At 53.8% G+C, this 26,495-nt stretch overlaps 1 protein-coding gene across 48 annotated transcripts in view; it reads left to right on the top strand.

Moving 5' to 3' along the window:
• Positions 1 to 26,495, top strand: part of ARHGEF10L (Rho guanine nucleotide exchange factor 10 like) — a 146,750-nt gene that overhangs the window by 5,112 nt on the left and 115,143 nt on the right. For 44 of the 48 annotated variants that reach the window (XM_059691077.1, XM_059691078.1, XM_059691075.1 and 41 more), the window contains exon 1: positions 10,076 to 10,470. The exons of 1 other annotated variant lie outside the window; for it this stretch is intronic. The gene's annotated coding sequence lies outside the window, so the exon portion shown is untranslated. Of the gene's footprint in view, positions 1 to 10,075; positions 10,471 to 26,495 lie in introns of those variants that run through there. 3 more of the 48 variants (XM_059691081.1, XM_059691080.1, XM_059691079.1) reach the window with 2 other exon arrangements.

Below are 26,495 nucleotides of genomic sequence, written 5' to 3'. Positions count from 1 at the left end.
CACTGATCTGACCTCAGATCTAGCTGGCGGGCTCAAGCTGATGATCAGAAATCACGAGGTATGGGACTTTGAGGATCAGCGTGAGATTTTTTATTTTTTTAATTAAAGATTTGTTTTAATTTATTGATTGTGTTTAGAGAGAGAAAGGAAGGGAGAGAAGGAAGAGAGGGAGAAACATTGATTTGTTGTACCACTTACTTAGGCCTTCGTTGTTGATTCTTGCATGTGCCTTGATTGGGGATGGAACCTGTAACCTTGGCACACTGGGACGATGCTCTAACCCACTGAGCTATCTGGTCAGGCTCAAGCAGGAGATCTTTTAAATTAACTAGAGAACAAGCCCCCTGAAGCTCAAGGCGCTCCTGGTGGCTGCTCCAGAATTCGCAGATGGTGCCCAGGGGATGGGCTGGGCCTGGTCCCCAGGGCCTGGCACAGCTCTGTTCTTAGGCCCAGTCCTGGCAGCACAGGGCGGGGAATTTACTTGGGCACATTTTGTGGCTGCCCCCCAGTTCAGAGATGTGGTTTGGGATGGAGCAGATGAAACTCACGGCAGAGGGGTGGCTTCTGGAAGGGGGAACGCTTGATGGGACTCCATGCTGCTTACTTTCAGCTGTCTCAAAGCCATCTCCCCCAGGGCGCTTCTTTCCCCCTCCCCTAGTAGTCAGCACACTCTCCTCTGCTTTCCCTGGAATCTTGGCCAGGGGATTTCCCGATTAGCAGAGAAACTGCTCCCAGCTTCCTCCGGCTTCACTGAGGGGGTGGGTGGTTGGGAGTACAGAAGGTATGTATTGTTTTCTAGTTCTTTTCCTCTTATTTTTCTATTGTATTTATCCATCCATCATCCATCCATTATCCATCCATCCATCCATCCATCCATCCATCCATCCATCCATTATCTATCCATCATTGTCCATTATCCATCCATCCATCCATCCATCCATCCATCCATCCATCATTATCCATCATCCATCCATCATCCATCCATTCATCCATCATCCATCCATTGATCATTCATCCATCATCCATCCATCCTTCCATCCATCCATTTGTGTGTCCATCCATCTGTCCAACCATCCATTCATCCAAAGACTATAAGCTGCCTTTGTGGGGGCTGGTGTAGGCCACCTGGAAAGCTCCCAGAATCTGAGGGGAGTCAGGATACCAAGGGAGGCAGAGGTGGGGAACAGCCCCTGTGCTGGGGGAATGGAGTGTCTGCTGAACCCCACAGTGTGAAGGCTTGGGGAGACACAGTGAGGTAGACTCAGATACACCTGGAATCTGTTGTTTACTTGCTGTGTGACCTTAGATAGGCTACTTACCTCTCTCTGCAAAAAGGGATCTTGAAAGCAGCCATTCTGTAGATTCTTGCAAGAAGATATGCATTCATGCATGACGAGCATGGGTCAGCATGCTGTAAAGGCTCAGTGAAGGGGGGCTGTCATCAACAGCGGCCTTCAGAGAAGGAAGGGGTGAACCGGCTTTGGGAGTGTGAATGTGAGATGCGGTGAAGGACTGTGATTTCACCCGAGGGAAGGGGCTGGGGTCCTTTATACCTGTGCCTGATGCGCTCTCCCTTCAGAAGTGGCCCGCCCCACTCTCCCTCTGCTGGCACCTTGGGTAGGTCAACAGGACCATCTGGTGAAGGCATTGAGGTCTCAGAAGATGCTTAGTTCCAGGAGAAAACCCAAGAAAATCACTGGGCTTTACCTCCTGAATCCCGGCAGCAGGACTGAGTGAGCATAACCCGAGGCCACGTGGTATGGGGGAAGGAGCTGGGACTCGGGGTTTCAACCCCGCCTCCTCCACTCTCCTGCTGTGTGACCCTGGGCCAGCACCTAACCTCTCTGGGTCTGCTTCTTTATTCATAAACCAGGACAAAGGCCGCTTCCTTGCGGGGTGGCCTGCAGGCCGAGCACACTGTGGAACTCTGTAATCTGGAGTGACTTTGCAGGCTCCATGGAGGGTGAGGGAGTGGATGTTAATGAACGCTGGGGCTGGTCCAGAAACCCAGTTTATAAAGCTCCTGCCTGCAGCTTCTGGTGCATTGCTAATGGCAGTTTATGTGAAGGACAGGCAGGATAAGGGCCCATTGTTCCGAGTGGGGGACGGGCTTTATGGCTCTTAGAAAGCGTCTTTCATCTGAGAGATCAGGGAGCTTATGGAACCTTCCAGCCCTGGGCGGTGAAACGGGAGGGGATGCTGAAGGTTTCTGGGGCTGGTGCCAGGCTACAGGCGTAGCCAGGCCCTCCTGCTACAGCCACCGCAGTCCCCGGCTGGCAGCTCAGCACCTCCCATCCCCAGACCCGGGGCCTTCCCTCCTGGAGGCCTTCTGTTCAACCCCAGTCCCCAGCCTGGTCTGCTTGGCAAGGCTGGAGGCTTAGCCTGGCCCCCCAGGCGCCTTCCCCGCTCCCCATCCTCAGCAGCCAGTGCCACACTCTCTTCATCCTGATGGCAGCTTCCAGAACAAGTCTGCTGTCAGCTGACCAGCAGCTCTCATGCCCGGAGCTTCTCCTAGCAGCCCGAGCCTGGATACGGGCAGTAACCTGATGCCAGGAAGCGAAGACCTTGCCTCCTTGTCCTTTCTGGCTCCTTGGCCAGGCCCCAAGCAGAGAAACCCAGCCTCCCTCGGCTCACAGAGAGCTGCAAGCCTCTCTGCCTGCGTGTCCCATGGAGGCTGCAGACCCTGAGGAGGAGGCTGGGTTCCTCCTGTGGATTGGGCTGGTGTAATGGGCTTGTGGGGTCTGTTTGCAGCTGCCTTTGGGGCCCCAGGCTGTGAAACCTCCCCTTTACAAACCCTTCATATTTTCCATTTGGGGAGATACAGGAAGGCTGGAGCAGGATGTTCGGGGTTGCCTTAATTGGTCCCAGAATCCCTCCTCACCCTGCACAGAGCAGTAGCCACGGGCAGTGGGCACTACCTGAATATTAATGACCCGCTCCTCTCCTCACAGGAATAAAATCCACGCAGGTGAGTACAGGTAAAGGGTGGGGTCTCTCATAAGGACACAACAGGACACGCGGATGGACACTCAAGGCTAGGACAGGATGTCTTTGTGCCTCAGTTTCCTCCCGTAAAACCTGATAGCAGTACCTACTTTATAGGGGTGCTGTGAGGATTCAATGCGTCGATGGATGCACAGAGGTTAAACAGAGCACGTGTGGAGAGAGTGCATTGGAAGCGGTTGCCATCACTGCCGTGAATGCCTCCCAGGGCTGCACGGTCTCCGCCTCTCCGTCTTTTTTCCCCACCTTACTCCGTACGCCTGCTTGCTTTCGTTCTTTTGTCTTTCCTCTGGCATTTCTGATCCCCCAGAACCTCAGCTTGAACTTGGCTGTGGTTTGTGGCAGCCTGGATGCTGGCCCCAGTCCTGTGTGATGGTTCAGGCTCAGCGTCCATGGGCATTTGACCCACTCAGCCTCTCAGCTCTGCAATTCCAAGTTCCTGGAAGAAGCAAGCTGATTGGCTCAGTTTCTGTCAGTTGTTCACCCTGTTGTCCAATCAGCCGTGCTGGGGAGGAGTGGGCCGCCGTGGCACATGGGGTTGTACACATCCTGGCCGGAGGCTCCGTCAGAAGAACCATGCATTGTGGTTTGGTGCTTTTCCCGTCAACCCACAGGGGCGTTCCCATGTTTCCAAATGTTTGGGACAAGCTTTCAGAACGCTGCCTGGTGCTGGCACTTGGGGCCTGTTTGGCTCACAAATTACTAGCCCACTTAAAATTGGAAATAGTTATCAATATTAACAATCAGAAGGCCGGCTGGTGTGGCTCAGTGGTTGAGCTTCAGCCTATGAACCAGGAGGTCACGGTTCGATTCCCGGTCAGGGCACATGCCTGGGTTGCAGGCTCATTCCCCAGTAGGGGGCGTGTAGGAGGCAGCCGATGGATTATATTTCTCTCTCATCATTGATGTTTCTATCTCTCTCTCCCTTTGCCTCTCTGAAGTCAATAAAAAGATAGTTTTTAAAAAGGCAAGACTTAAAAAAAAAGGGGGGGGGATTTCACTTAGAAATCTGGGTTTCTGGTTTGGGGGAAAGGGAGAGCTCTGGAGGCGTGGGGCATAGTGATGCTTTTATTAGGACAGGTGGTGACTGCCCCCTTTCCAGGGGCATGAACTTTCCAGGCCTCCGGGGGGTCCCCTCTCCCTGTGGTGTCCCCAATCCTGAAATCTGTGTCAGTTGTCGCACACATTCATCCTGCTTCCCACAGGTTTACCCCCTACCTGGTCCCTTTGGCACTGGGGTGTGCCACCTTATTCATACCCTTCCACTTGTTCTGGGGATGGTAACAGCATGAAGAAAAAGAAAAATTATACAGCTCTTCAAAATTTTGAAATATGTATATGAACCCAGTTCTGTTCCAAATACTATCAAATATTATCTCATTTAATTCTCTAAACAACCGTATGAAGCAGGTATTATTACTTTCACTCACTGCTACTATACAGACGATAAACTGAGGCTCAGAGCATCAAACAACTTGTTCTAGATCACCACAGGCAGCTGGCTTTAGAAATAGCTTCAAACTTACAGAACAGTTGCCAGTAGGGCTTTTTCCTTCTGAGGCATTTGAGAGGCAACCACTGATGATGTTTCTTACCTCTGGACACTTTAGTGTGCGTTTCCCACACACAAGGACATGGTCCTACACCACCATGATGCAGCCGTCAACACCAGGAAACTAGTGTCCCAATAAGGCCCTTTGTAGGAAAGGGTGGAGGTTCAGAACCGCCTGTGGGCATTTAGCTGTTGCGTCTCTTCAGTTTCCTTCAATCTGGAGACTTCCTCAGTCTTTCCTTGGCTTCTGTGACCTTGGCCTTTCAGAAGACAATTAGAGGAATGTCCCTCAGGTTGGGTGTGTTTGATGTTTGCTCACAACTATGTGAGTTGTGCGTCTTTGGCGGGAGTAGCATGAAGTGAGGCTGTTGTGTTTCTCAGCCCATCACATCACGGGATTCGTGATGTCAAATATCCCACAACTGGTCCAACCTGGTTTGATCGCTTGGGTGAGGAGGTGTCTCCTGTAGAGTTGCTCTTTTCCCCTTATGATTAGAAAGCATTTTGTGGGGAAGTACTTTGAGGCTATGTAAATAGCCATTCCTAACTTTCCATTCATTCATTTATTTATTTCTATTCGTATGGACTCTTGGTTTGCTATTGTATTCAATGGAATATAAATCCGTACAATTACTATTTATTTGGATGCTCAAGTTGCCTGCAGTTTGGCTATTCAGAGCCTCTTTGAGCTGGTCTCTGTGTCCTTTTGCTATGTTCCGATCACTTCTTGAGCAATTTATTATTATTTTAAATAGATTTTTATTGTTTTCAGAGAGGAAGAAAGAAGGAGGGAGAGAGAGGAACATCAATGATGAGAGAGAATCATTGATTGGCTGCCTCCTACACACCCCAGACTGGGGATCAAGCCTGCAACCCAGGCATATGCCCTGACTGGGAATCAAACCGTGACTTCCTGGTTCATAAGTTGATGCTCAACCACTGAGCTATGCTGGCTGGGCTTGAGCAATTTATTAATTTCTGGTACAATATGTTTCAGACTCAACCTATTTCCCCCCTGGAATCAGCCATTTCTCCAAGGAGTTCTGGTTCTTGTGAGTAGAGAATGATATTTTGAAACAATGATCTAGTTGCTAGGTGTGCTCATTGCTATTGGGATATTCCTGCTCCCAGGTCCTCTTGGTGGACAGAGCTATGAACTCACACCAATACTTTCAACACCACAGGGTTCATTCTATCCTCTCCCTTTCCATATTAATAATTCCCTTCCTAACAGTGAGAATCCCAAGAGTTTGAACTCTTGACCATGACTGTACTAGATTGCCTCTCATAAATAGTAGTTATGACTGTTTATGATAATATAGTATCAAAAAGCATATTTATTTAATTTTGTCAGTGAGAAGTTGAAAAAAAATCTCTGTTCGACGATACTGGATTGATCCTTCAAAATCTGTGAGTTCGAAGAGAGCAACAAGAGTATTGTTCCCACTTTACAGAGAGATGATTCTCTCTCATCATTGATGTTTCTATCTCTCTCTCCCTCTCCTTTCCTCTCTGGGGAAAAAAATGAAATGAAAGAGGTTGAGGGCTGTTTTCAGGGTCCTACAGAGAGCTCATGAGCAATCAGGCCCGGAGCCCTGTCCTGTGTCCATGTCCAGCCCACCGGACATGCGCTGTCCACCTGTCCCAGGGTTGTCTTGGGAAAACGTTGAGATTATATCCCCAAGAGAATGAATTGCTCAGACCGGCCTCTCCCCGACACCAAGGCCCATAAAATAGTAGCTCAGAGAAGTCAAGTTTCTCTCCTACCTGAGCCCCTGCAAACCACCTCCAACTGTGACCTGTGCCTGGACCTTGGCTTGCTCCCTGCAGATGCAGGTCTTGGGTTGTGAGGAATCTGAGAGGCTTGGAGGGTTGCCCAGTGGCATCCCAGCCCCTTCCAAGTGCCCATCCTACTTACAGGGCCAGGAGTGTAGGGGAAGAGGGCTTCATCTTGGTTAGATAGAATGTATGATCAAGATGTGATCCAGCCCCTCTCAGATGAGAGCCTGCTCATGATGGCTTTGATGATACAGTAAGTGTGGAGGACTGACCGTTTCCTGCCCACTCTCTGTTTGTACTGCCCGTGTGAGGGTGGCATCTGGGCTTGGGAAATCCACTGCTCCATCCATCCACGTCCTTTTTGACTTCTATGGGTCCAGGCCAGTGGAAGGGGGCCGGGCTGGGAGGCAGAGGCAGCAGCCCTGGGTTTCCATCTTTTTCGTTACTTTTTTTTTTTAATTTTTGGAAGGGAGAGAGAGATAGAAACATCAATGAGAGAGAACCATTGATCGGCTGCCTCCTGCATGCCCCACACTGGCGATGGAACCCTGACCGGGAATCAACCCATGACCTCCTGGTTCATAGGTGGACGCTCAACCACTGAGCCACACCGGCCGGGCCTGGGTTTCCATCTTGACTTTGCCACCAGCTCGCTAGGCAACCGTGGGCAAGTCACCTAGCCTCTCTGGCCAGTGGAAGCACCACCTGCACTCCCCCACTCTTTCTCAGGTCGGCGGCGGAGAGAAGGGAGAGCAGAGTCCCAGTCCCACTCGGCGGTGTCATTCATGATGATGCTTGCACAGTAAATCCTGTCCTCACCAGAACCCTCAGGGAGTGGGAAATTCTGGTTCATGGAATGTTCCGGGACATGGAAATGTTCCCAGAAATTCTTTTTGTTCCTTTTGTGGCGATTGAAACCCATTAATTCATCTATTTAGCAAATATTTGTCTCCTGCCTATGCTCGACCAGGCTCTGTCCCAGGTGTTGGGGATTCCAGTGAGAATGACAGCCGAGTCCCTGCTCCCAGGATGCACAGACTGGGAGGAGACATGGGGCAAATACACCGCACAACACGGTAGGTAGGATGGGTACACTGATGCGGGGAGCACAGGACATGTGGGAGCCCCAGAGTCGACTCTGGGGGCACTAGAAAAGAGATCCTTGAGAAGGTATTGTTTACATTGAGAGCAGCAAAAAGCAGTTGGCCACAGTGTCTGGGGGATGGCAGCAGAGGGAACAGTATGGGCAAAGGCCCAGCCAAACACCTTGCACATTCATTTGTGCGGTGGAGCCTAAAATGTGAAGCTGGGGAGGCGAGCGAGAAGGGGGGTGTGTGTGTCAGGAGAGGGCAATGGGGAAGAGATCAAGAATGTAGGAGAGCGTGGTCGGTGTAGCTTAGTGGTTGAGCATCCACCTATGAACCAGGAGGTCATGGTTTGATTCCTGGTCAGGGCACATGCCAGGGTTGCAGACTCGATCTCCAGTGTGGGGCGTGCAGGAGGCAGCTGATAGATGATTCTCTCTCATCATTGATGTCTCTATCTCTCTCTCCCTCTTCTTTCCTCTGGGGGGCGGGGGGAAGATTTAAAAAGAAAAGAAAAGAATGTTGGAGAATTTGGCCTGGCCTGGGGCCTGGGGCCAGCCTGGTAGGTTAGGGCTGCAGGCTTATTTATTCTCAAGTATGTGTTTCTTTCTCCTAAAAGTACAATGTAGAGTGGAAAGTGCAGTAAAAACACTAATTCACAGAGGAGAGGCCTCCAAGTCAGATGGGTTATACAGGGCTGGGAGGGACAGAGGCAAGCGGAGGGCATAGCTCTGGCAAGGAGCCAGGTTCCCTGGGGCCTGCAGAGGGTGACCACGTGGGAACGGGGCCTGGCATCACCAGATCTTCAGATTTGTTAAGAGAAGCCAGCAATCTGGCGTTCTATGGGAAATCTCCTAACTGTTAAATGTTGGTAACTAATTAACCACAACAACAACACCACCACCACTATGGGTGAGGCAAAATGCTTCTGCAGCTCCATTGGTCTATGAGCTGGCGGGTTGCAACCCTGGATCCCGAGGGTTCTACTGCTAAGGGTTTGAGGGTGTCCACTGAAATCTATTTTGATCCTCTCATGATCCCAATCTGGGCTGGGCTCTGGGGGCCTGGGGGATGGCCCCTGTCCTCAAGCCTGGATCATAGCTGCCCTCAAACTGGAGAGATTTCAAATCAGGGAGCGAAGGCCATGTGGGGGGGCCTCCTGGGCATGCTAGGGCTTCTGATGTTCCTGGGAGGGAGGGTGAGCCTCCTGCAACCAAAGAGGGGCGGGCATTCAGCCTGGAGGGCTCAGGAGGGCTCAGGCCCAGGAGGAAAACTAGAAGGCCCGGGAGGGGGGTAGGAGCAGGTCTGCAAGGCTGCGAATGCAGGTTCAGAATATCTAAATTCTGGTCCAAGGTTCAATGAGCCCCGGTCACCCAATGGACATCTAGAGATGCCCTTGCTGCTTTGCTAGCATTCCAGAAACTTCCCTCTCTGCGGTCACGGCCACCGTTCATTCACCCCTGGAATGGAAGCTCCAGCAGGGCAAGGACCAAGCCTGGTTTGTTCACTGGTGTCTCCTGCGCCTAGAATGATGTCTGGAACGTAGTGAGTGCTCAACTAATACTTACTGGCCAATTACCATGAGCCCAGGGTTGCTGTGGGCCTGGGGCTTCCCACAGCGCCTATGAACAAGCCTTATGACAGGCTCGATGGGGCTTATGTTCTCGTGTGGCGCTGGACAATGAACAAACCAACCCATGAATAAGGTGGCTTCAGAGAGGGTGGCCCGAGGGTGGCTTGTCTCAGCACACTGCAGTGGCCTGTTTCTGTGTGTCTCCTCCTGGCCTCTGAGAACCGAGGGGGCAGGGCTGGGGTCTGCCTGGTTCCTTGTTTCATGCCTAGCCCCTAAGGCTGGTGCCTGACGTGTAGGGAGTCGTTTAAAAAATAATGTTTTTGCTGGCTGCACTGAATGGATGAACACAGGCTGACAAAGATTCCAGCCCGCATACACCTGTGCCCTCTGGAGTCTATAGAATCCTTATTATCAACCCAGGAGTAATTGCTGATAAGCCTGAGTGTGAATTGCGTTGTAAATTGAGAGGTAGCAGGGCAGTGTTTAATAACTCCGGGGATCATCTTAATTAATGGCCTGATAAGTCTAATTAATTGCATCATATCCGCAGGCCCTCTTTGGAATTCTGGGAGGGAGTAGCTAGCGATTTTGGCAGCTTTAGAGGCTGGAAGGAAGGAGGTGCTAGGATCTGCCTTCCACCACTTCCTTGCCGGGTGAGTTTGGGCAAGTTACAGCTGAGCCTCAGTTTCCTCATCAGGAAGATGGGGCCACATGCAGGGCTGTTGCCAGTTCGGTGAGACGTTCTCACTCAGCTTAGCAAACCCTTCATGCCTGCAGCCCCTGGGGTCAGGGCACTGAGGTGAAAGGCCACGGAGAGACTGGAGGGCTCTGGGCCAGCAGGCAGGGCGTCACAGGCCCGGGTTTTGCCCCCGGGGCCAGCCCAGGCATCTCACCCTCCCAGGAAACACCTGGCAAACTCCTGAAAGTGCGGAAGGAGAAGCCGCAGCCCCGGGTGCGTGTGCGGGACTTGGGGGAATGGGATGGTGTCTGGGGGCTTCTGGCGGGAGAAGCAGGGGAGTGGGAGGGGACACTGGGAGTGGAGGAGTGAGGGGTCCCCGTGGCCTCAGTTTCCCCGTGGTGCGCTGGGTCAGGTTGATGGGAGCAGGGCCAGCGGGAGGGCAGAAGCCGTCCTGCCACAGGGGGCTGGGGGCCCCCCCTCTTCCCCATCCCGTCCTCCGGGGGCGCCCGCGCAGGCAGGGGCGCGGCGGCGGCGGCCACCAGGGGTTAAGCGGTGACTTCAGCGGCTGCGGCCGGGCGGCGGGGCGGCGCCGAGCGCGGTGGCCGGGCCAGGCCGCTCCGAGGCGGCGCGCTCCCGGCGGGGCCATCGGCTCGGTGGCGGCGGCGGGCCGGGCGGGGCGCGGGGCTGGGCCGGCCCGGCCATGGGCGCCCGCGGCGGCCGGAGGGCAGAGGCGCGGAGCCGGCCGCCGGCGCCTTTGTGAGCGGCGCGGACAACAAAGGCGCGGCCGCGGCCGGAGCGGGTGAGTGCGGCCCGCGGGCGGGGGCTGGGCGGGGGCCGCGGGCGCCGCCGGCCCGGGAGGGGCTCCGCGAGTGGGGGGTGTGGTCCCGGGTGACCCCAGGGCCGGGGCGCCCCTGTGCCGGGGTCGCGGAGAGCCCCGGGCCCCGTTGCCCGGCGTCCCGGCCCCTTGCGCGTCTTTGCTGCTGCGGGATCTTTGTGTGTCTCTGACTCTCCCAGCACGAGTCTGGTGTCTTCCCTGGGGTCCCGGTGTGTCTGTGAGTGTGTGTACCTCGGTGCCTCTGGGTGTGAGGTCCACGCCGGCATCTTCCCCGTGGCCCTGGCGTGTGTGTGTGTGTGTGTGTGTGTGTGTGTGTGTGTGTGTCTCCGGGAGCCGGCGATCTCTGTCTGTGTCCCGGGAGCCTGTGTGTGGATGGGTCTCTGGGTGTGCGTTCCGGAGCCTGGGTCTGCTCTGTGTGGGGGTCACTACTTGGGTGGGTTGAGTGTGAGTGTGAATGTGTACCTTTCGAGTGTGAGTGTGCACCCCACTCCCCACGGGAGTCTGTGTCCCATCCTCTGCATGACTTCTGACCGGCTTCTGAGCATCAGTGTGTGTGTGTGTGTGTGTGTGACTCTGTGCCTCACTTTCTGTCCATGGACGGACCCTTCAGGTTCTGCTGTCACGGGCTTCACCTCCCCCTGCTGACCTTGGGGGTCCCTGGGGCTGCATGAAGCCAGGGAATGCTCCTGGCGCCTCTGTGCTGGGCTAGCCTCTCTCAGCCTGGACGCTGGCCCAGGATGGAGCAGGGGCGGCTGCATGGAGGAGCGGGTGGGAGGAGAGGTGCCCTGGTCAGCGGGAAGGCCATGCCATAGAACCGGGTGAGGCCTGGACACTCCTGAGGCGGGGCAGGGTGTCGGGGTGAGCCCTGCTGAGGATGAAGGTCAGCCAGCGCCCTGGCCCCCAGGGGTGGTCTCTGAGAGGGGAGCCCAGGCCTGTTGTAGGAGAATGTGGGAGACGTCCCCCTCCCTGTCCCAGGGTGGGGGACCCAGGCACGAGTCAGGAACCTCTTTTAACCTGGAGAGCACGAGGACCCTGGCTCAGGCCACAGCAGGGAGGTGGTGGTGGGTGGGTGGCACTTCCCTCCACTTTAGAGCTGAGACCTTGCCTCAAAGTCCTTGGCCTTCCTGAGGGATTCATCCAGGGGAAGCCCCGCCCTGCCCGCCCGCCAAAGCACCATCTGCTCCTCCTCGGATGGTGGGGAGAGGGGACAGGTTGTGCACACTCATTAAAGTGCTCAGCCCTTCCCTGCAGCCCTGCCCGCATGGCCATCAGCTGCAGCATCCATCTGTCTATCCATCCAGCGCTGTACCCTGCGGTGTCCAGTCCTCCGACACACAGACTAGAAAGGAGGGCCCTGTCTGGAACTCTCCAAGCTCCCTGAGACCATGGGTGGGGGCTGTCCTGCCCTCCCTCAGGCTCCAGGGTGACACTCAGAACCCTCCTCGTGCCTTGTGAGGCCTATGGTTGTGCTGGGCCTGAGTCTCACTCTGCTCCCTCATGCTTGCCTTCCTGAGATCCCTGCCCCTCCTCTCCCACCAAAGACCCTGCACCCTTGCTGTTCCCTCCATGGAAAGCTGGTCCCATCCTTCGCCTGTTCACTTCTCACCCGGGATCTCTTCCTCTCAGCCCGTCAGACAGGCTCACGGATCTTTGTTCACGATGCTGCTCCAGCCTCATTGTGGTGAGGGTGGCTCTATACCAGTGATGGAAAACCTTTTGAGCTCAGCGTGTCAGCATTTTGAAAAACCCTAACTTAACTCTGGTGCCGTGTCACATAGAGAAATTTTTTGATATTTACAACCATAGTAAAACGAAGACTTATATTTTTGATATTTATTTTATATATTTAAATGCCATTTAACAAAGAAAAATCAACCAAAAAAGTGAGTTCGCGTGTCACCTCTGACACGCGTGTCATAGGTTCGCCATCACTGCTCTATACCCTCAGGGGACTGTAAGCCTAGGAGAGCAAGGACCGTGTCTGTCCTGGAACAGGGCCTGACACATAGTAGGTGCTCGATAAATAGTTGCTGACTAAGTGCATGTCCAGTAATGAACGGTTCCTAAATTCTGCTCTTTCAAGTTTTAACTTGGGAGGCGTCTGGGGAGGGGGTGTAGCTGGTGGGCTCTTCGGTACCAGTACCAGGTTAGTGTAAGCGGAAAGCCTGCTGTTAACTAGATAAGCAGTAAATGAATTAACAGTTATTGGTAGTATCTGGTAAGTGCCAGGTGCTGGGCTAGCTGCTTCCCATGTGTGTTCCCTTAAATCGGGCAAGGAGCAGAGTGGCAAGCATATAATCTTAATCAGATAAGTTTAGAAAAGATAAAGTGGGTGATGTGTCTATAAGAAGATAGTAACTTAGATTCATATCACCCTTTCAGGTCGAAATCTCTTTGTTTCTACAACAGCCCTGATAATTAGGCAGGGAAGATGGGTTCATACCCATTTTACAGATGAGAAAAAAGAACACAGCTGCAGGTCATAGTTAGTCAGCAGATGACTCACGCCTGGGTCTCCCCGGCCGCCCAGTCCTTGCTGTTTTGTGAAGGCTGGTCTTCACCGCATTTGTGTTCTCCTCACCCGGCTGGACAGTGGTGAATGGGCCACTGTCCTTGCCCTCAAGGGGTTTGGAGTCCAGAAGAGAACCGGATTTATAAGCAGCAGAGTGGGCCCAAGTTCTCCGTCCACCACACTGTGCCACCTGGGCCCCAGCTCAGCCCCGTCCTGGCCGTGGGTCCCTGGAGAGTTCCTTGGTCTGTTTGTCTCGCTGGAGGCCATCAGAGCCACTTCCTTTGGGGCCCTGGTCCGAGAGAGCTCCCAGGAGTGGCTGTCCTACAAGGCTGTGCTGGGCCCTGGGCAGTGGTGTGCTGGGGCCGGTTTGTACCAAAGCGTGAGAGCTGATCACTGTATTTGAGGAATTTTATGAGCTAGCTGTTAGACACAGCCTTTATAAAAAAATTGTACGCCTATACATTTTCAGTAAAAAAGGTTATACTAGCCCTAGCTGGTTTGGCTCAGTGGATAGAGCATTGGATTGGGACTGAAGAGTCCTGGGCTCCATACCAGTGAAGGGCACGTGCCCAGGTTGCGGGCTGGATCCCCAGTAGGGGTGTGTGCAGGAGGCAGTCCATCAATAATTCTCTCTCATCATTGATGTTTCTATCTCTCTCTCCCTCTCTCTTCATCTCTGAAATCAATAAAAATATATTTTAAAAGTTATAATAGAAGCAAGGATAACTCAAAACACAGTACTTCTAATTACTTCACTATGACCTATGTGTTTATTTGTGTCTTTTAAGCGTTTGTATTTATATTATACATACATAATGTTTTGGCATATATGATGGTGGTCCCATAGGATTATTAGAAATGAAGGCTATGGTTCAGGGGGTTTTTCCTCTGACGGGAACAGTGTCTGGGGCTTGGCAGTGGACTCCCTTTCACTCAGCACCTCAATTCTGAGCGCACAGATTGCACCCCAGTCCCTCAGCCACTGACCTGTTTCCTCCCAGGGGAGCCCGTCCCCCAGCGCTGCAAGTTCAGAGGGCGCTGCAGCCCCCAGGCCCGGCTGATGGGCTTCAGAGGACCCGGCTGTAGGTGCTCTGTTGAGGACCTCAGGTCCTGTACACGGACTCAGGCCCACGGGAGCACCTTAACCAGAATGAAGTGCCACGGCCACTCCAGTGAGAGTTTTCCCTTTCCCTGTGGGGCCAGCCTGTCCCTGAACATTGGAAATATTGTCAGGTTGTAATGGTGTAAAGCAGAGATAAGTTTTATTTCTTCTATCAGTTCAATACCAGAGAGAGCCTTTTATGCCAGATAGGGCCAGTGGAACCCAAAACAAATTTCCCAAGTCAAAACTGAAACTGTAGGCAATGTAGCAATGGTATTTGTGTATCTAAACAGAACTACACTTTCTTCATGATAACACCCTCTTTTTCCTGAACCACCACAAAGTTCCTAGATCTGACCACTGCTCCGACAGGCAATAGCCACCCACGTGGCCATGACAGTCCCTGTGTTCCTTACCCTTCCGTCCTGGTTTCTCATTCCTGCTGACCCTCAGGCCACCGTCACTCCCTCCTGACAGTCACTGTTACGGTGATCGGCGTCTCCCCCAGCCAGTTTCTCCTCGATATTCCCCCCCAGCCCACATCCCTGCTCATGGGGCAGCGTTGACAGCTCTATGTTCTCTGACCCTGTCGGAAGGAAGCGGGGGAGGACTTGTGGGACAGTGTGATAAAGTCTGCAGTGTGTCCAGTAATGCCCAGGCCTTCCCACTCACTCACTGACTTCCCGGCATCTTCCAATCCTGCAGGCTCCAGTCATGGTCAGTGCCCTGCACAGTTTTATCTCATACACTGTATTTTTACTGTACCTTTTCCTGTTTAGTTATGTTTAGATACACAAATACCATTGCTACATGGCCTACAGTATTCCGTACAGGAACATGTACAGGCTTATAGCCTAGGAACAACAGGCTATCCCATATAGCCTAGGTGTGTCGTTGCTTATACCATCTAGGTTTCTGTAATGCACTCTGATGTTCACACAAGGATGAAGTAGCCTACCGATGCATTTCTCAGAGTGTAGCCCCGTCGTTAAATGACACCTGACTGTATAATATACCTGCTGGTGGCTACTGCACTTTTCTTCCCAATTGTTTGTTTGGTGATGTCACCTTGGTAGCTTGAAATGGGCCGTAGTGAGGCTATTTACACCACAGAAATTGGCAAACACTTTAAATCAGCCCTCACCCCCTAGTTAGTTGTTTAACATTTGAAGCTCACCGTGGGGATCCAGCAGCGAACAGCTCGGGCACAGCCCCTCCCCTGGAGCTGGCATTCTGGTGCTGACCACTCCAGGGCTGGCCCAGGGTCCTCACAGTGCAGAGCAAGAGGGGCAGCTGCTGGGCTGGGCCGGCTGGGGTGGCTGGGGTTGTAAATGGCCCTCGAATGACCTCTCCCTTTGGGAACTGAGTTATTATATTGCCATGCGCCAAGAAGAGGGGAAATGGGTTGAGGATAGGATGCTGTTAATTGCGAGCCTGCTTGGCCATTGATTGAATAACCACACTCAGGGGACCCAGGCATCTGGAGGGCAAAGCGGTGGTGATGTCCGAGGACACGGTGAACAAGTCAGCCAGCTCAGGGCTGGTGGAGGTGTGATGTCCAGGACCCAGGTGGCTGGAGCTGTCTGGGGGAGGCGTAGGCAACAGCGGGCATGGCCTCTCCCCATGGATTCAGGGACAGCACAAGAGAGTAGAGCCAGACTGTTGAGTGGACATCTCTTCACAAGAGCGTTAGCTCTTGTCCAGTGTGTGAGCTCTGGTGGGGAGATGGACATGTGTGCTGTTACATTCATTGGAGGTGTGAGAGCGGGAGAATGGGGTGGGGACAGGGAAAGGGTCTGGATCGAAGGAACAGCATGTGCGAAGGCTCAGAGGCAAGAGCTGTTGGGAGTTCAGTCCGGCTCGGGTGTCAGAGCAAGTGCTGAACCTTCCTCAGGTCAGAGGGTACAGCATCATCTGGGTACCAGCCCAGGAGTCCTGCCACACCTCGCCTGCCAGGGGCATCGTGCTGTGTGGGCCAGCCCCTCCCCTGCACATCTTGTTTTCCCCAAGCTGCCTAATGTTCCAGCCCCGGCATCTGTGGCTGGTGGATTCTCAAAAATATTTCCATTTTAATATCTGACCAAACAAAAGAGAACTGGGAAGGTGAGCCTGCTGCCCCCCCCCCCCCCCCACAACCCCCAATAATACCAGAAAAGCCACAGATAAAAGTAACTGGAATTGAGGTTACCCAGTGTTTTTAGTTACATCTGCCCTTCACTTAATAGTGAAGTTTGAGAGCTTATTTCTTTAAGGACAACTCATGTTCACTTTAAGTCTGTACGTGCCAGACCCTTTTGATGCATCAGTTTCTTTAATTCCCATGCCGAGCCTGCAGGTGGGGACTGTTGGCCCATCTTATAGACGAGGACATGGAGTCTGAGAGCTTGAGTGACTTTCCCAAGGTCACGGTGTTTGTCAGTGGCAGGATTCAAACTAGGCAGCGAGATCCTCCTCGAATCCTGTTTCCCTCCTTTACTCTATTTTCCGTTTCCCTTTGAGGAATGGGGGCGAGGGGATGCCCCCCGGTCTATAATCTTACACACTCTGCCACACTTTGTCTGAAACGGATGTGTGTTTTTTCACCCACTTAGCTGGGTTCACTGCCCTGTGGTTTAGGGTCAAGGCCTAGAATAGAACCCCAGTGCCCCAACGGGCCCCCAGGCCTGCCGTCCGGAAAGCGCTAATAATAATGGCGTGTATTTATGGAGATTGCTGAACTAATAGGTCTTATTTAGGGAGTGGCAGGCACGTTGGCAGGCACGGGGCTCGGGGGAGCTGCTCAGTCATCAGCCGTCAGGGACGTGGGCCTGTCATCTCCATGTGTCCCCGAGGAGGCGGAGGCCCAGGTCAGTCATCTTGCTCGGCCAGGTCACGCACCTGTGAGGGGTGGAGGCGGCACGGGTCCACCTTGTTCTGTCTGCCCCAGAGCCCAGCTCCCAGCCCTGCATCCTAGGCCAGTGCCACCCTTTCCAGGACCGGGCCTGCCTGGGCCTTCGGTGTCCCCTGGCAGCAGTGGCCACATGCGGTGGGAAACGGGAGGACAGGTGACCACGTGGCCAGAAGCACAGGTGGTGCCTTCCTCTTGGTTAGAGCCTGGTGCTAAGCCTCCTGCCAAGGGCTTCAGGGGTTCATCTTCCCACTCACCTGTCGAGAGGGTGGTCTTGGGCCAGTCTTTGCAGGGACCCTCTTAGACCAGGGCAAGGCAGGCGTTTTGAGGTGGCCCCAAAACGGGGTGCATAAGGCCCCAGGCGGGCGGCCTTCTGGGCCTGGCCCCTCCTGCTCTTTGAGAGCCTGGCCTCTGGGCCTCTATAGAAAGCCCCCTCCAGGCTGCCTGCTTGGCATGCGTCCCTGCCTCCCGCCATCAGGGCTCGAGGCTGACCGCTCTCATTACTTTCCCTCTCTTCATAGTTTGAAGTGGGCAGACTTGGAGAGAGCTCTAAAAATGCGGGCTTATTATTCAATTTCACTAGAAAAACAATGGTTAAATTAAGTAGAGGAATAACAGTCTCTGAAAATTGAAGAAAAATATTCCTGGACCAAGACATTGCCCAGGACCTTTGAATTTATTTGAAAACTAAAGCGTGATTATACTTGATGTATGTGTTACACGACCATTGAAGAAAACTTGGGAAATATAGACAGAAGGAAATTAAAATTGCTCCGCGTTCCACTACTCTAAGACCACCTCTCTCTACACGATGGTGCATCTCATGCATTGATTTGTGGTGATAGATTTGCTCATTTGGCAAGTGTCTATTTCGGGTTTGCAAAGGGCCAGGCCTGTGTTGGGCTTGGCGGGTCGATGGGTGCCCTGCTCTCTGCTGGGCCTTGTTCTGTGTTGGACCTTAGGCAACTCACTTGGCCCCTGTGTATCTCAGTTTCCTCATCTGTAAAAGGGGATAATACTAGTCGCTGTGTCCTGTGTTGTGTGGATTTCAGGAGCAAGTACAAGGAGGCAGCTCCGGACAGCGCCTGGCCCGTGGGCGAGCAGCATTGCCGCTGGCGTGATGTCGGTCAGCTGGTCGACCTTCACTAGCCTTGCCCTGTGGCTCTTACATGATGGCAGAGGAGACAACAACCAAAGCAATCGCTCAGATTACAGCGTAACTGCATGTCACTGATGAAAGAAGGTCCAACCTATAGAAAAGTTGCGTGAGCGTTTATTTGAGCCAGAATTTTGAGGAGCGGGATCTCAACAGGTTGAGAAAATGCTCAGGAGAGTGGCAGTTTGGTAGTTCTTTCTGTGCATTTGGAATCAAAGGAGAGAGCGTGGGGAAGGTCACGTGGAATCCATGGGTGGGGGGTTAGGGAGGTGGGAGGAAGCGAGGTGGGGAAATCGCTGGGATTGGATAAAAAGCAAAACGGAGAGACGCACACTTCTTTTTCGTTGGCGGGTGCAGGACAGTGCCCATTTACCACCGACAGCTCCCGGACAGCGTGCAGCAGCGAGGTGACAGGAGGAGCTCGGTGGTCTTGGCTCTGGTGCCCGCGTGGGCCTCCCAGGGGCCCGGGAAGGAAAACGACTTTGACATTTTAAATGTGTGCTACCCTAGATGCGTAAGAACGTTGGGCCACATTCACTTCAGGTCAAGGTTGACCTTTGCCGAGGAAGCTGTACGACTTCCCGCTCTGACCTGCCCGGTTAGGAATTTAGGATCGGCCCATCCATCCTGCGTGGTTACCTGCAGTCACTGCGCTTGCCAGGCCCCTGAGCTTGTCGGCTCTGCTGTGCCGTCCCTTTCGTCCCCAGTGTCACGTAAGAAGTCCTGTAAACAAACAGTCTGATGTGATGGGAATGACTGGTCTCCGGGCTGGATTCTAACTTGGGCGTTGTTAGCACGTAGATGGAGCAGGTGCGGCCACCCCGAGGTCAGGGGAGGCAGGAGGAGGCCAGGGGGTGGCGCTGGGAGGAGGAAGGAGAGTGGGGCCCCTGGGAAGCCCACACGTGGTTCTGCTTCAGAAAAGAGCGAGTGGTTAGCGTGGCTGCAGGCCGGCGAGAGTCCAGGGAAGAGGAGACACGAAAGGGGCCACTGGTTCAGGCCACTTGGAGGCAGTTTGGGCCTTTTTGTCAGAGCAGTTCTGGAGGGGTGATGGGGCTCCGGAGTGGGAAAGGATGAGGGGCCAGGAGGCGAGAAGGGAGAGACGGACAGCGTGTGGGGACAGCTTCTGAGGTGCTGGGTGGTGAAGAGGGGCTGAGAAAAGGTGTTTCGGTTGGAGGTGAAGTGGGGGGAAGGGGGCTGGGGGACCCAGGAGAAGGGTTTGTACGGATGGTCAAGACCCATGGGGGAGCTACAGGAGCCGGATCTGTAGGCGAACGAGAGAGGAGGAGGTACCAGTGTGGTGATGCCGGGTGGGGGTTTATGGGAGTAGGGGTGCTTCTTGGGAAATGGAAGAATCGGGGTAGATTTGGAGTACACATGAGGGGGGTTGGGGACAGTCCCATTTGGTAGCCTCGTGGTTCTCAGTGACACCTTGACCAAGGGAGGGGAGGGTCCAGCCCACCCCGGGAGAGGTCGTTGGCAGTCGCTATGAGAATGAGCAGAGGTTGCTGGGTCCCCAAAATGATGGAAGCGGGCGCTTCGCACCCTCCTTTTTAGAGAGGAGGGAATGGGATCAGAGAGGTCAGCGGTGTGTGCGAGATGGCACAGTGTGGCCCACAGTCTCCAGGCACCAGCTGCCGGGTGTGGGGCCAGTGCTGGCAGATGCGACGAGCACCCGAGCCCATTGGGAGCTTGGTGTCAGGAGAACTCGGTCCCTGCAGCAGATGCCACTTCAGCTGGGCCAGGCTGGACAGCTCTGGGCCCTGTGTCACCCCCACTTCCCACTTCTCAGACGTGAAGTGTAGGGAAGTCACCTTTACGCGCCAGGTGCTGGCCTGAGCACTCTGGGAGGACTGGCTCACGGCATCCGCATAAAAGTGCAGGTGCTGTAGCTGTCCTCACCTTCCAGGGCGGGGAGAGGCCACCCAGCCAGCACGGCCAGCTGCCAAAGGGGGTGAGGGCCCCACCCAGGTGGTCCAGCTACTGCTCCCACAGCATTCCTGTTGGCAGAGGAGGAGACCCATGCCCAGGGAGCAGCTGATTTGTTTTTGTTTGTCTGTCCTTGCATTCTTCTCTTCCCATCACATTCTTATCTGGCACAGATTTCCTAGGGAGCCGGTACCAGCTAGGAGCCAGATATGAGTAAATGTGTGCACCCTCTTTCTGCTGGGGAGGCAGACGGTACCCGGTGCAAAGATGGAGAGTGCCTAACCCAGGCATAGAAACAAGAAGCTTTCTAGGGGAGTGTCTGAGCAAGGCAGCCAAGCGGCAGCCAGTTCAGCGAGAGGGAAGCACTGTGCATGGCTGCGAAGGCTGGGTTCGGGGCCGTGGGGGGTGCTGGTGAAGGGCTCTGAACATCTCAGTCGGAGCTCTCACTTCATCTCGAGGACCATAGGAAGCCGGTCAAGTGTTTCCAGATATGGGGAGGGCGGGAGGGGGGCCAAGATCAGAACCTTTTGTCCTCGGGGGAGACAGGGTTGGAAGGGTCAGGAGACATCGGGGAGACCTTTAGATCATTCTGCAAACCCTGCTGCGTCCTTAGCGCTTCCTGAAATCTGCTCATTTCTCTTTTCTAAAAAGATTCCTGAGACTCAGAGAGGTTAAGCAACTTGCCTGAGGTCACACAGCATAACAGGGCATCCGGGCTGGGACTGGTCCCTTGAATGAAACAACCAAAGTCTCAAGGGTGGAAGCAGGTGGAGAGTAACCCCAGCGAGAGACTCCGTGGGGGCTCAGGTGAACGTCACCGTCCCACCATCCGCAGGTCCTGGTGTGGTTTTAACTGTTGCCCTTTTGCCTACTCAGAGACTGGGCAGTGCCTCCCGCGGGAGGAGCTAGGCTGCTGCTGGAAAGGGGAGTTGGCCCTCCCCGGAGCCAGGGCCCTCTGGGTTGTTTAAGCATTTGCTGGGCCTTGGCTTCCTCCCCAGTAAGTGATTGGAAAACTTCCGGGGGCTGGGCTAGGGTTTGATCCTGGACATGGGTCATGTGAGGCCAGGGATGGCGTGGTCTTCGCTGGGGACGGCAGCTGTAGTTTACAGACGCCAGGCAGAGGCCTCATTTTTGGGGGGCCAGGAGAGATGGGGAGCAGTTCCCAGAGACCTGCTCCTTAAGAGCCCCTTCACTTTGGGCAGCTGACTTGCCTCTCGGCAATCTTGGTTATCTCATCTGTGAAGTATGGATGAGATGAAATGTGATCCCAGAGGATTGAAAAAATAACCCGTGTTTACTGAGGGCTTAGAGTGTGCCAGGCACCACGTATTGTTATTATCTTCTTTCAGTTCTCTGTGGCAATCTGTGGGCTGTGTATGGTTAATATCTCCATTTAACAGGCGTGGCAGCTGAGGGACAGAGAGGGTGGTAATTTGCCCAAAGTCACACAGCTAGGAAATGGCAGAACTGGAACCCTGACCCATCTGAGGCCGGAGACCTCCCTTGAAACCCTTTGTTCAGCTGAGCCCTTCCTTGGCAAACTACCTGTTAGGGTCTTGGGGGGTTCCAGTGGTCAGCCCACCCCGCTTTGGGACAACTGGTTTAGTCCAACCCCTATAGTTGTATCATGAGCCTTGGCGCTCCAGTGGCCCTAAAGCCCTTTGATGATCGTCTCACAGTCACGTGGGGCAGACTCAGGATGAGAATTCCAGCCCCCTGACCCCCTGGCCCCTGTTCTTACCCCCCACCCCCACCCCCCCGGGGTCTCGGGAAGAGCACAACATTGGGAAGCAGGCACCTGGGTTCCGGTGAGGGAGGCAAAGGGACAGTGACTGGGAGAGCAAAGGCAGTGAGTGCTTAGTCCACCACTGAGCAGAGCTCAGCCCAGCCTGCAGCCTGGCCAAGCAGTACAGGCCTCAGCTGCTCACAGGAAGTGGACGCGGGACCAGGGAGAGGTTGTGGCTGGTGGGGAGAGAACTAGAAGCTGAGGACAGGGCCATGAAGTCAGAGACTCATTTAGAGCTGGAAGGGCCTTCCGGGATCCTCGAGGCCAAAGTCCTAACTTTATGCACGGGGTCAGCCTCACCTGGAGAGGGGCGGTGACTTGCCCCAGGTCACACAGCCAATGGCAGCAGAACCAGGAGCAGAAGACCTGGGAGCTTCACCTCTTGGCCACTTTCGTGAGCATGACTTCCTGCCCAGGCCCTGCTGCTGCGTGCCCTCGCTCCCTCCCATCAGAACAAGAACAACAACGATAAAAATAAATGAAATGGCCCCGCCGGCGTGGCTCAGTGGTTGAATGTCAACCTATGAGCCAGGAGGTCATGGTTCAGTCCCGGGTAGGAGTCATGCCTGGGTTGTGGGCTCGATCCCCAGTGTAGGGTGTGTAGGAGGCCACCGATCAGTGAGCCTCTGTCATCACTGATGTTTCTCTCTCTCTCCCTTCCTCTCTGAAATCAACAAAAAAATACAAATAAAAAAAAGTATCTTTAAAAAATTAAAAATAAGTGACAGGGGTCATCTCACTGGGCACTAAGCACGCTAGTCTCCAGCACAGGCTCGGGTCCCGCGTCCTCACTCCCTGGTCTATGACTTTGGGTGCACGACTCCTCTTCCATCTGCATCATAATTGATGCAGATTCTGAAATGGCAGGACTCGACAGTGCCTTGAACATGCCTGATACTGTTAATCTCCATGATCAGAGCCACTCTGACTTCCTGGAACAGCAAGCCTGGCCGAGACATCCCGGGCTGACGGCCGCTGCCCTGCTGGGGGCTCTTCCCAGGGACCTTGACTCACCGGGGAGCAGGTGCGGAGAATGCGCGTAGGGGAGAGCCTCCCAGGGGGCCAGGGCAGCGTGGGCCCGGGGGCGAGCCTGGGGCATGGCCATCTGGCTTCGAGCTTGGCTCTGGCACTCGCTCTTTGATGACCTTGGGCAGGACACAGTCCTCCCTGGGCCTCGGTTTCCTCATCTGTAAGATGAGAAGCTGGGCCTCATGGCTCGTTGGTTGCTTCAAGGCTCAGGCGCTGAGGAATGGGCACCTTTGCTGCCTTGTGGCCTCTCACCTCGTTTGCTGGGTTTCTTGGAGTCATCCAAGCTGCCCCCACAGGAACTTTCCTCTCTCAGGAGGTGAGGTGTGCATGAAGGTGCCGGACACAGCAGGTGGCCTTAGCACCCCGGGGAACCCATGAGCCAGTCACTCCCATCCCCCCGGGTGCCAGGATGGCCCAGGCAGCCTGTTGAGGGTGCAGATTCTTGGGGCCTCCCCCGAAGAGACTCTAAGTTTGTGGGTTGGGGTGGGACCTTAGAATCTACATTAAAAAAAAATACTTCCTCTGCCCAGCCGGCGTGACTCAGTGGCTGAGCCTCGACCTATGAATCAGGAGGTCACGGTTCGATTCCCAGTCAGGGCTGCAGGCTTGATCCTCAGTAGGGGGTGTGCATGCAGGAGGCAGCTGATCAATGATTCTTTCTCATCATTGATGTTTCTATCTCTCTCTCCCTCTCTCTTCCTCTCTGAAATCAATAAAAAAAAATATTTTTTAAAAAAGGCTTCCTCTCACTCAGGTGGTTCTGAAGTAAATAGTTCAAGAACCACACTCCAAAGAATGCTGCTAGACTCTTTTAACCTAAAAGAATTAGGAGAGCGGTGATCTGCCCGAGCTGGTGACCGCTCCATCCGGCCCTGTTCGGAGATGCCTTCATCTGCGGCCACAGCCTTCAGTAGCTGGGGACTCCTCTTCCCCACACGCTAGGTGCCCAATCCTGGCCAATTACTGGAATTGCCAGAAAGCTTTTGAACAAAATACGCATTCTTGAGCTTCACCCTTAGAGATTCTGAGCCAGCAGATCTCGACCGGGACCTAGAAATCTCCATGTTTAAAAAGCTCCCTAGGTCTTTTGTTCATTTGTCATTTATTCAACAAGTATTCATTGAGGCCTGCAGCGGCCCCAGCCCAGGGGAGGGCATTGAGGACGTAATTGTTAGGCCAGACGCAGTGCTGGGTAGTGTGTCACCTACGCTACAGCCTGTGAAGGAGACAGACAGTGATCACATAGGGATACTCGGCCAAGTTGGGGAAACGTATCTAGAAAAGAGTTGGGTCAGACTAAATACCTGGGGCAAAGCTGGGATTCCCTGGCAGCTGAGCTCCAGTAAATTCCAGACTGAAGTAGAGCCTGGAGCCCAGTGGCCTCTAGTATTACTTATGGGATCCTATTATTTGTTCATTCATTTAGTCATTTATGTGTCCACCCATCCATCCACCCACCCACCCACCTATCCCCTCATCCCCCTATCCACCCATTTATCCACCCACCCACCTATCCACCCACCCACCCACCCATCCCCTCATCCCCCTATCCACCCATCTATCCACCCATTTATCCACCCACCCACCTATCCACCCACCCACCCACCCATCCCCTCATCCCCCTATCCACCCATCTATCCACCCATTTATCCACCCACCCACCTATCCACCCACCCACCCACCCACCCATCCCCTCATCCCCCTATCCACCCATCTATCCACCCACCCACCCACCCACCTATCCATCTATCCATCCACCCACCCACCCACTCATCCTCTCATCCCCCTATCCACCCATCTATCCACCCACCCACCCACCTATCCATCTATCCATCCATCCATCCATCCATCCATCCATCCATCCACCCATCCATCTATCAATCTATCCACCTACCCGCCCAGCCATCCATCATCTCTTGAATCTCTACCATGTCCCGAGGACTGTACTGGGTACTGGAGAGACAGAAATGAAAGGCATTGTCCCTGTCCTCAAGGAACTCACAGTCTAGTGGGGGAGTCAGAGAACAAAGCAAATGATTCCAGTCCAGAGTGTTAGGTACTCTGAGGGGTGAGTGGCTAGCTGTGGGCATCGTGGAAGACTTCCCTGAGGTCATCTTGTGTTAAGGCTCAAAATGTAGGTGTGAGTGTCCCAAGCAGACAAGGTGGGACTCAGTTTCCAGGCCAAGGAAGGCAGGTCATGTGACTGGGGCAGGTGGGGGCCCCTCTTCTGCTCCCAAAGCTCAGGCTCTGTCTTTTATTTTCCACTAGAGGCCCAGTGCATGAAATTTGTGCATGGGTAGGGCCCCTAGGCCTGGCCAGTGATCAGGGCTGATCTGTGGGGCACCCACCTTGGCTGGCCTGGCGCCACCTGCTTGCTGGCCGGCCACATCTCCCGATTGCCCTGCCACGGGTGGTTGCCTCCCTCTGTTGGAGGCAACCGGTGGGGCGATGGGGTGGGAAGAGGGCGCCTTGCTGGCACCCGCCTTGGCTGGCCTGGGGCCTGTGGGCTGGGGGCAGCTCCTGCATTGAGCGTCTGCCCCCTGGTGGTCAGTGTGTGTCATAGCGACTGGTCATTCCACTGGTTGTTCCTCCGTTCAGTTGATTTACATATTAGGCTTTTATTCTATAGCAGTGGTTCTCAACCTTCCTAATGCCGCAACCCTTTAATACAGTTCCTCATGTTGTGGTGACCCCCAACCATAAAATTATTATTATTTTATTTTTATTTTTTTAAATATATTTTATTGATTTTTTACAGAGAGGAAGGGAGAGAGATAGAGAGTTAGAAACATCGATGAGAGAGAAACATCGATCAGCTGCCTCCTGCACATCTCCCGCTGGGGATATGCCCGCAACCCAGGTACATGCCCTTGACCGGAATCGAACCTGGGACCCTTCAGTCCGCAGGCCGAGGCTCTATCCACTGAGCCAAACCGGTTTCGGCAAAAATTATATATTTTTTAAAATATATTTTATTGATTTTTTTACAGAGAGGAAGTGAGAGAGATAGAGAGTTAGAAACATCGATGAGAGAGAAACATCGATCAGCCACCTCCTGCACATCTCCCACTGGGGATGTGCCTGCAACCCAGGTACATGCCCCTGACCGGAATCTAACCTGGGACCTTTCAGTCCGCAGGCCGACGCTCTATCCACTGAGCCAAACCGGTTTCGGCCATAAAATTATTTTTGTTGCTACTTCATAACTGTAATTTGCTACTGTTATGAATCGTAATGTAAATATCTGATATGCAGGATGTATTTTCATTGTTACAAATTGAACATAATTAAAGCATAGTGATTAATCACAAAAACAATATGTAATTCTATATCTGTTTTCCGTTCTGTGAAAGGGTCGTTCGACCCCCAAAGGGGTTTGACTCACAGGTTGAGAACCGCTGCTCTATAGGATGTTTGTCTCCCCATGAGGCCTGATCCATAGTGTGTGCTCAGCAAACACTCATCATTGGTGAATGGGGAGTTGGGGATGATCTGTCAAAAGAATGGCCTGTGGGCCACACTGAGGAGCTTCTGGCTCTGTGGGCCCTGGACAGTTGCAGGCGGGGAATGACACCATTACCCAGGCTCCGT

This window comes from Myotis daubentonii, chromosome 3, assembly GCF_963259705.1.
Source record: "Myotis daubentonii chromosome 3, mMyoDau2.1, whole genome shotgun sequence".
NCBI lineage: Eukaryota > Metazoa > Chordata > Mammalia > Chiroptera > Vespertilionidae > Myotis > Myotis daubentonii.
This window is presented reverse-complemented; position numbering and strand designations above follow the sequence as displayed.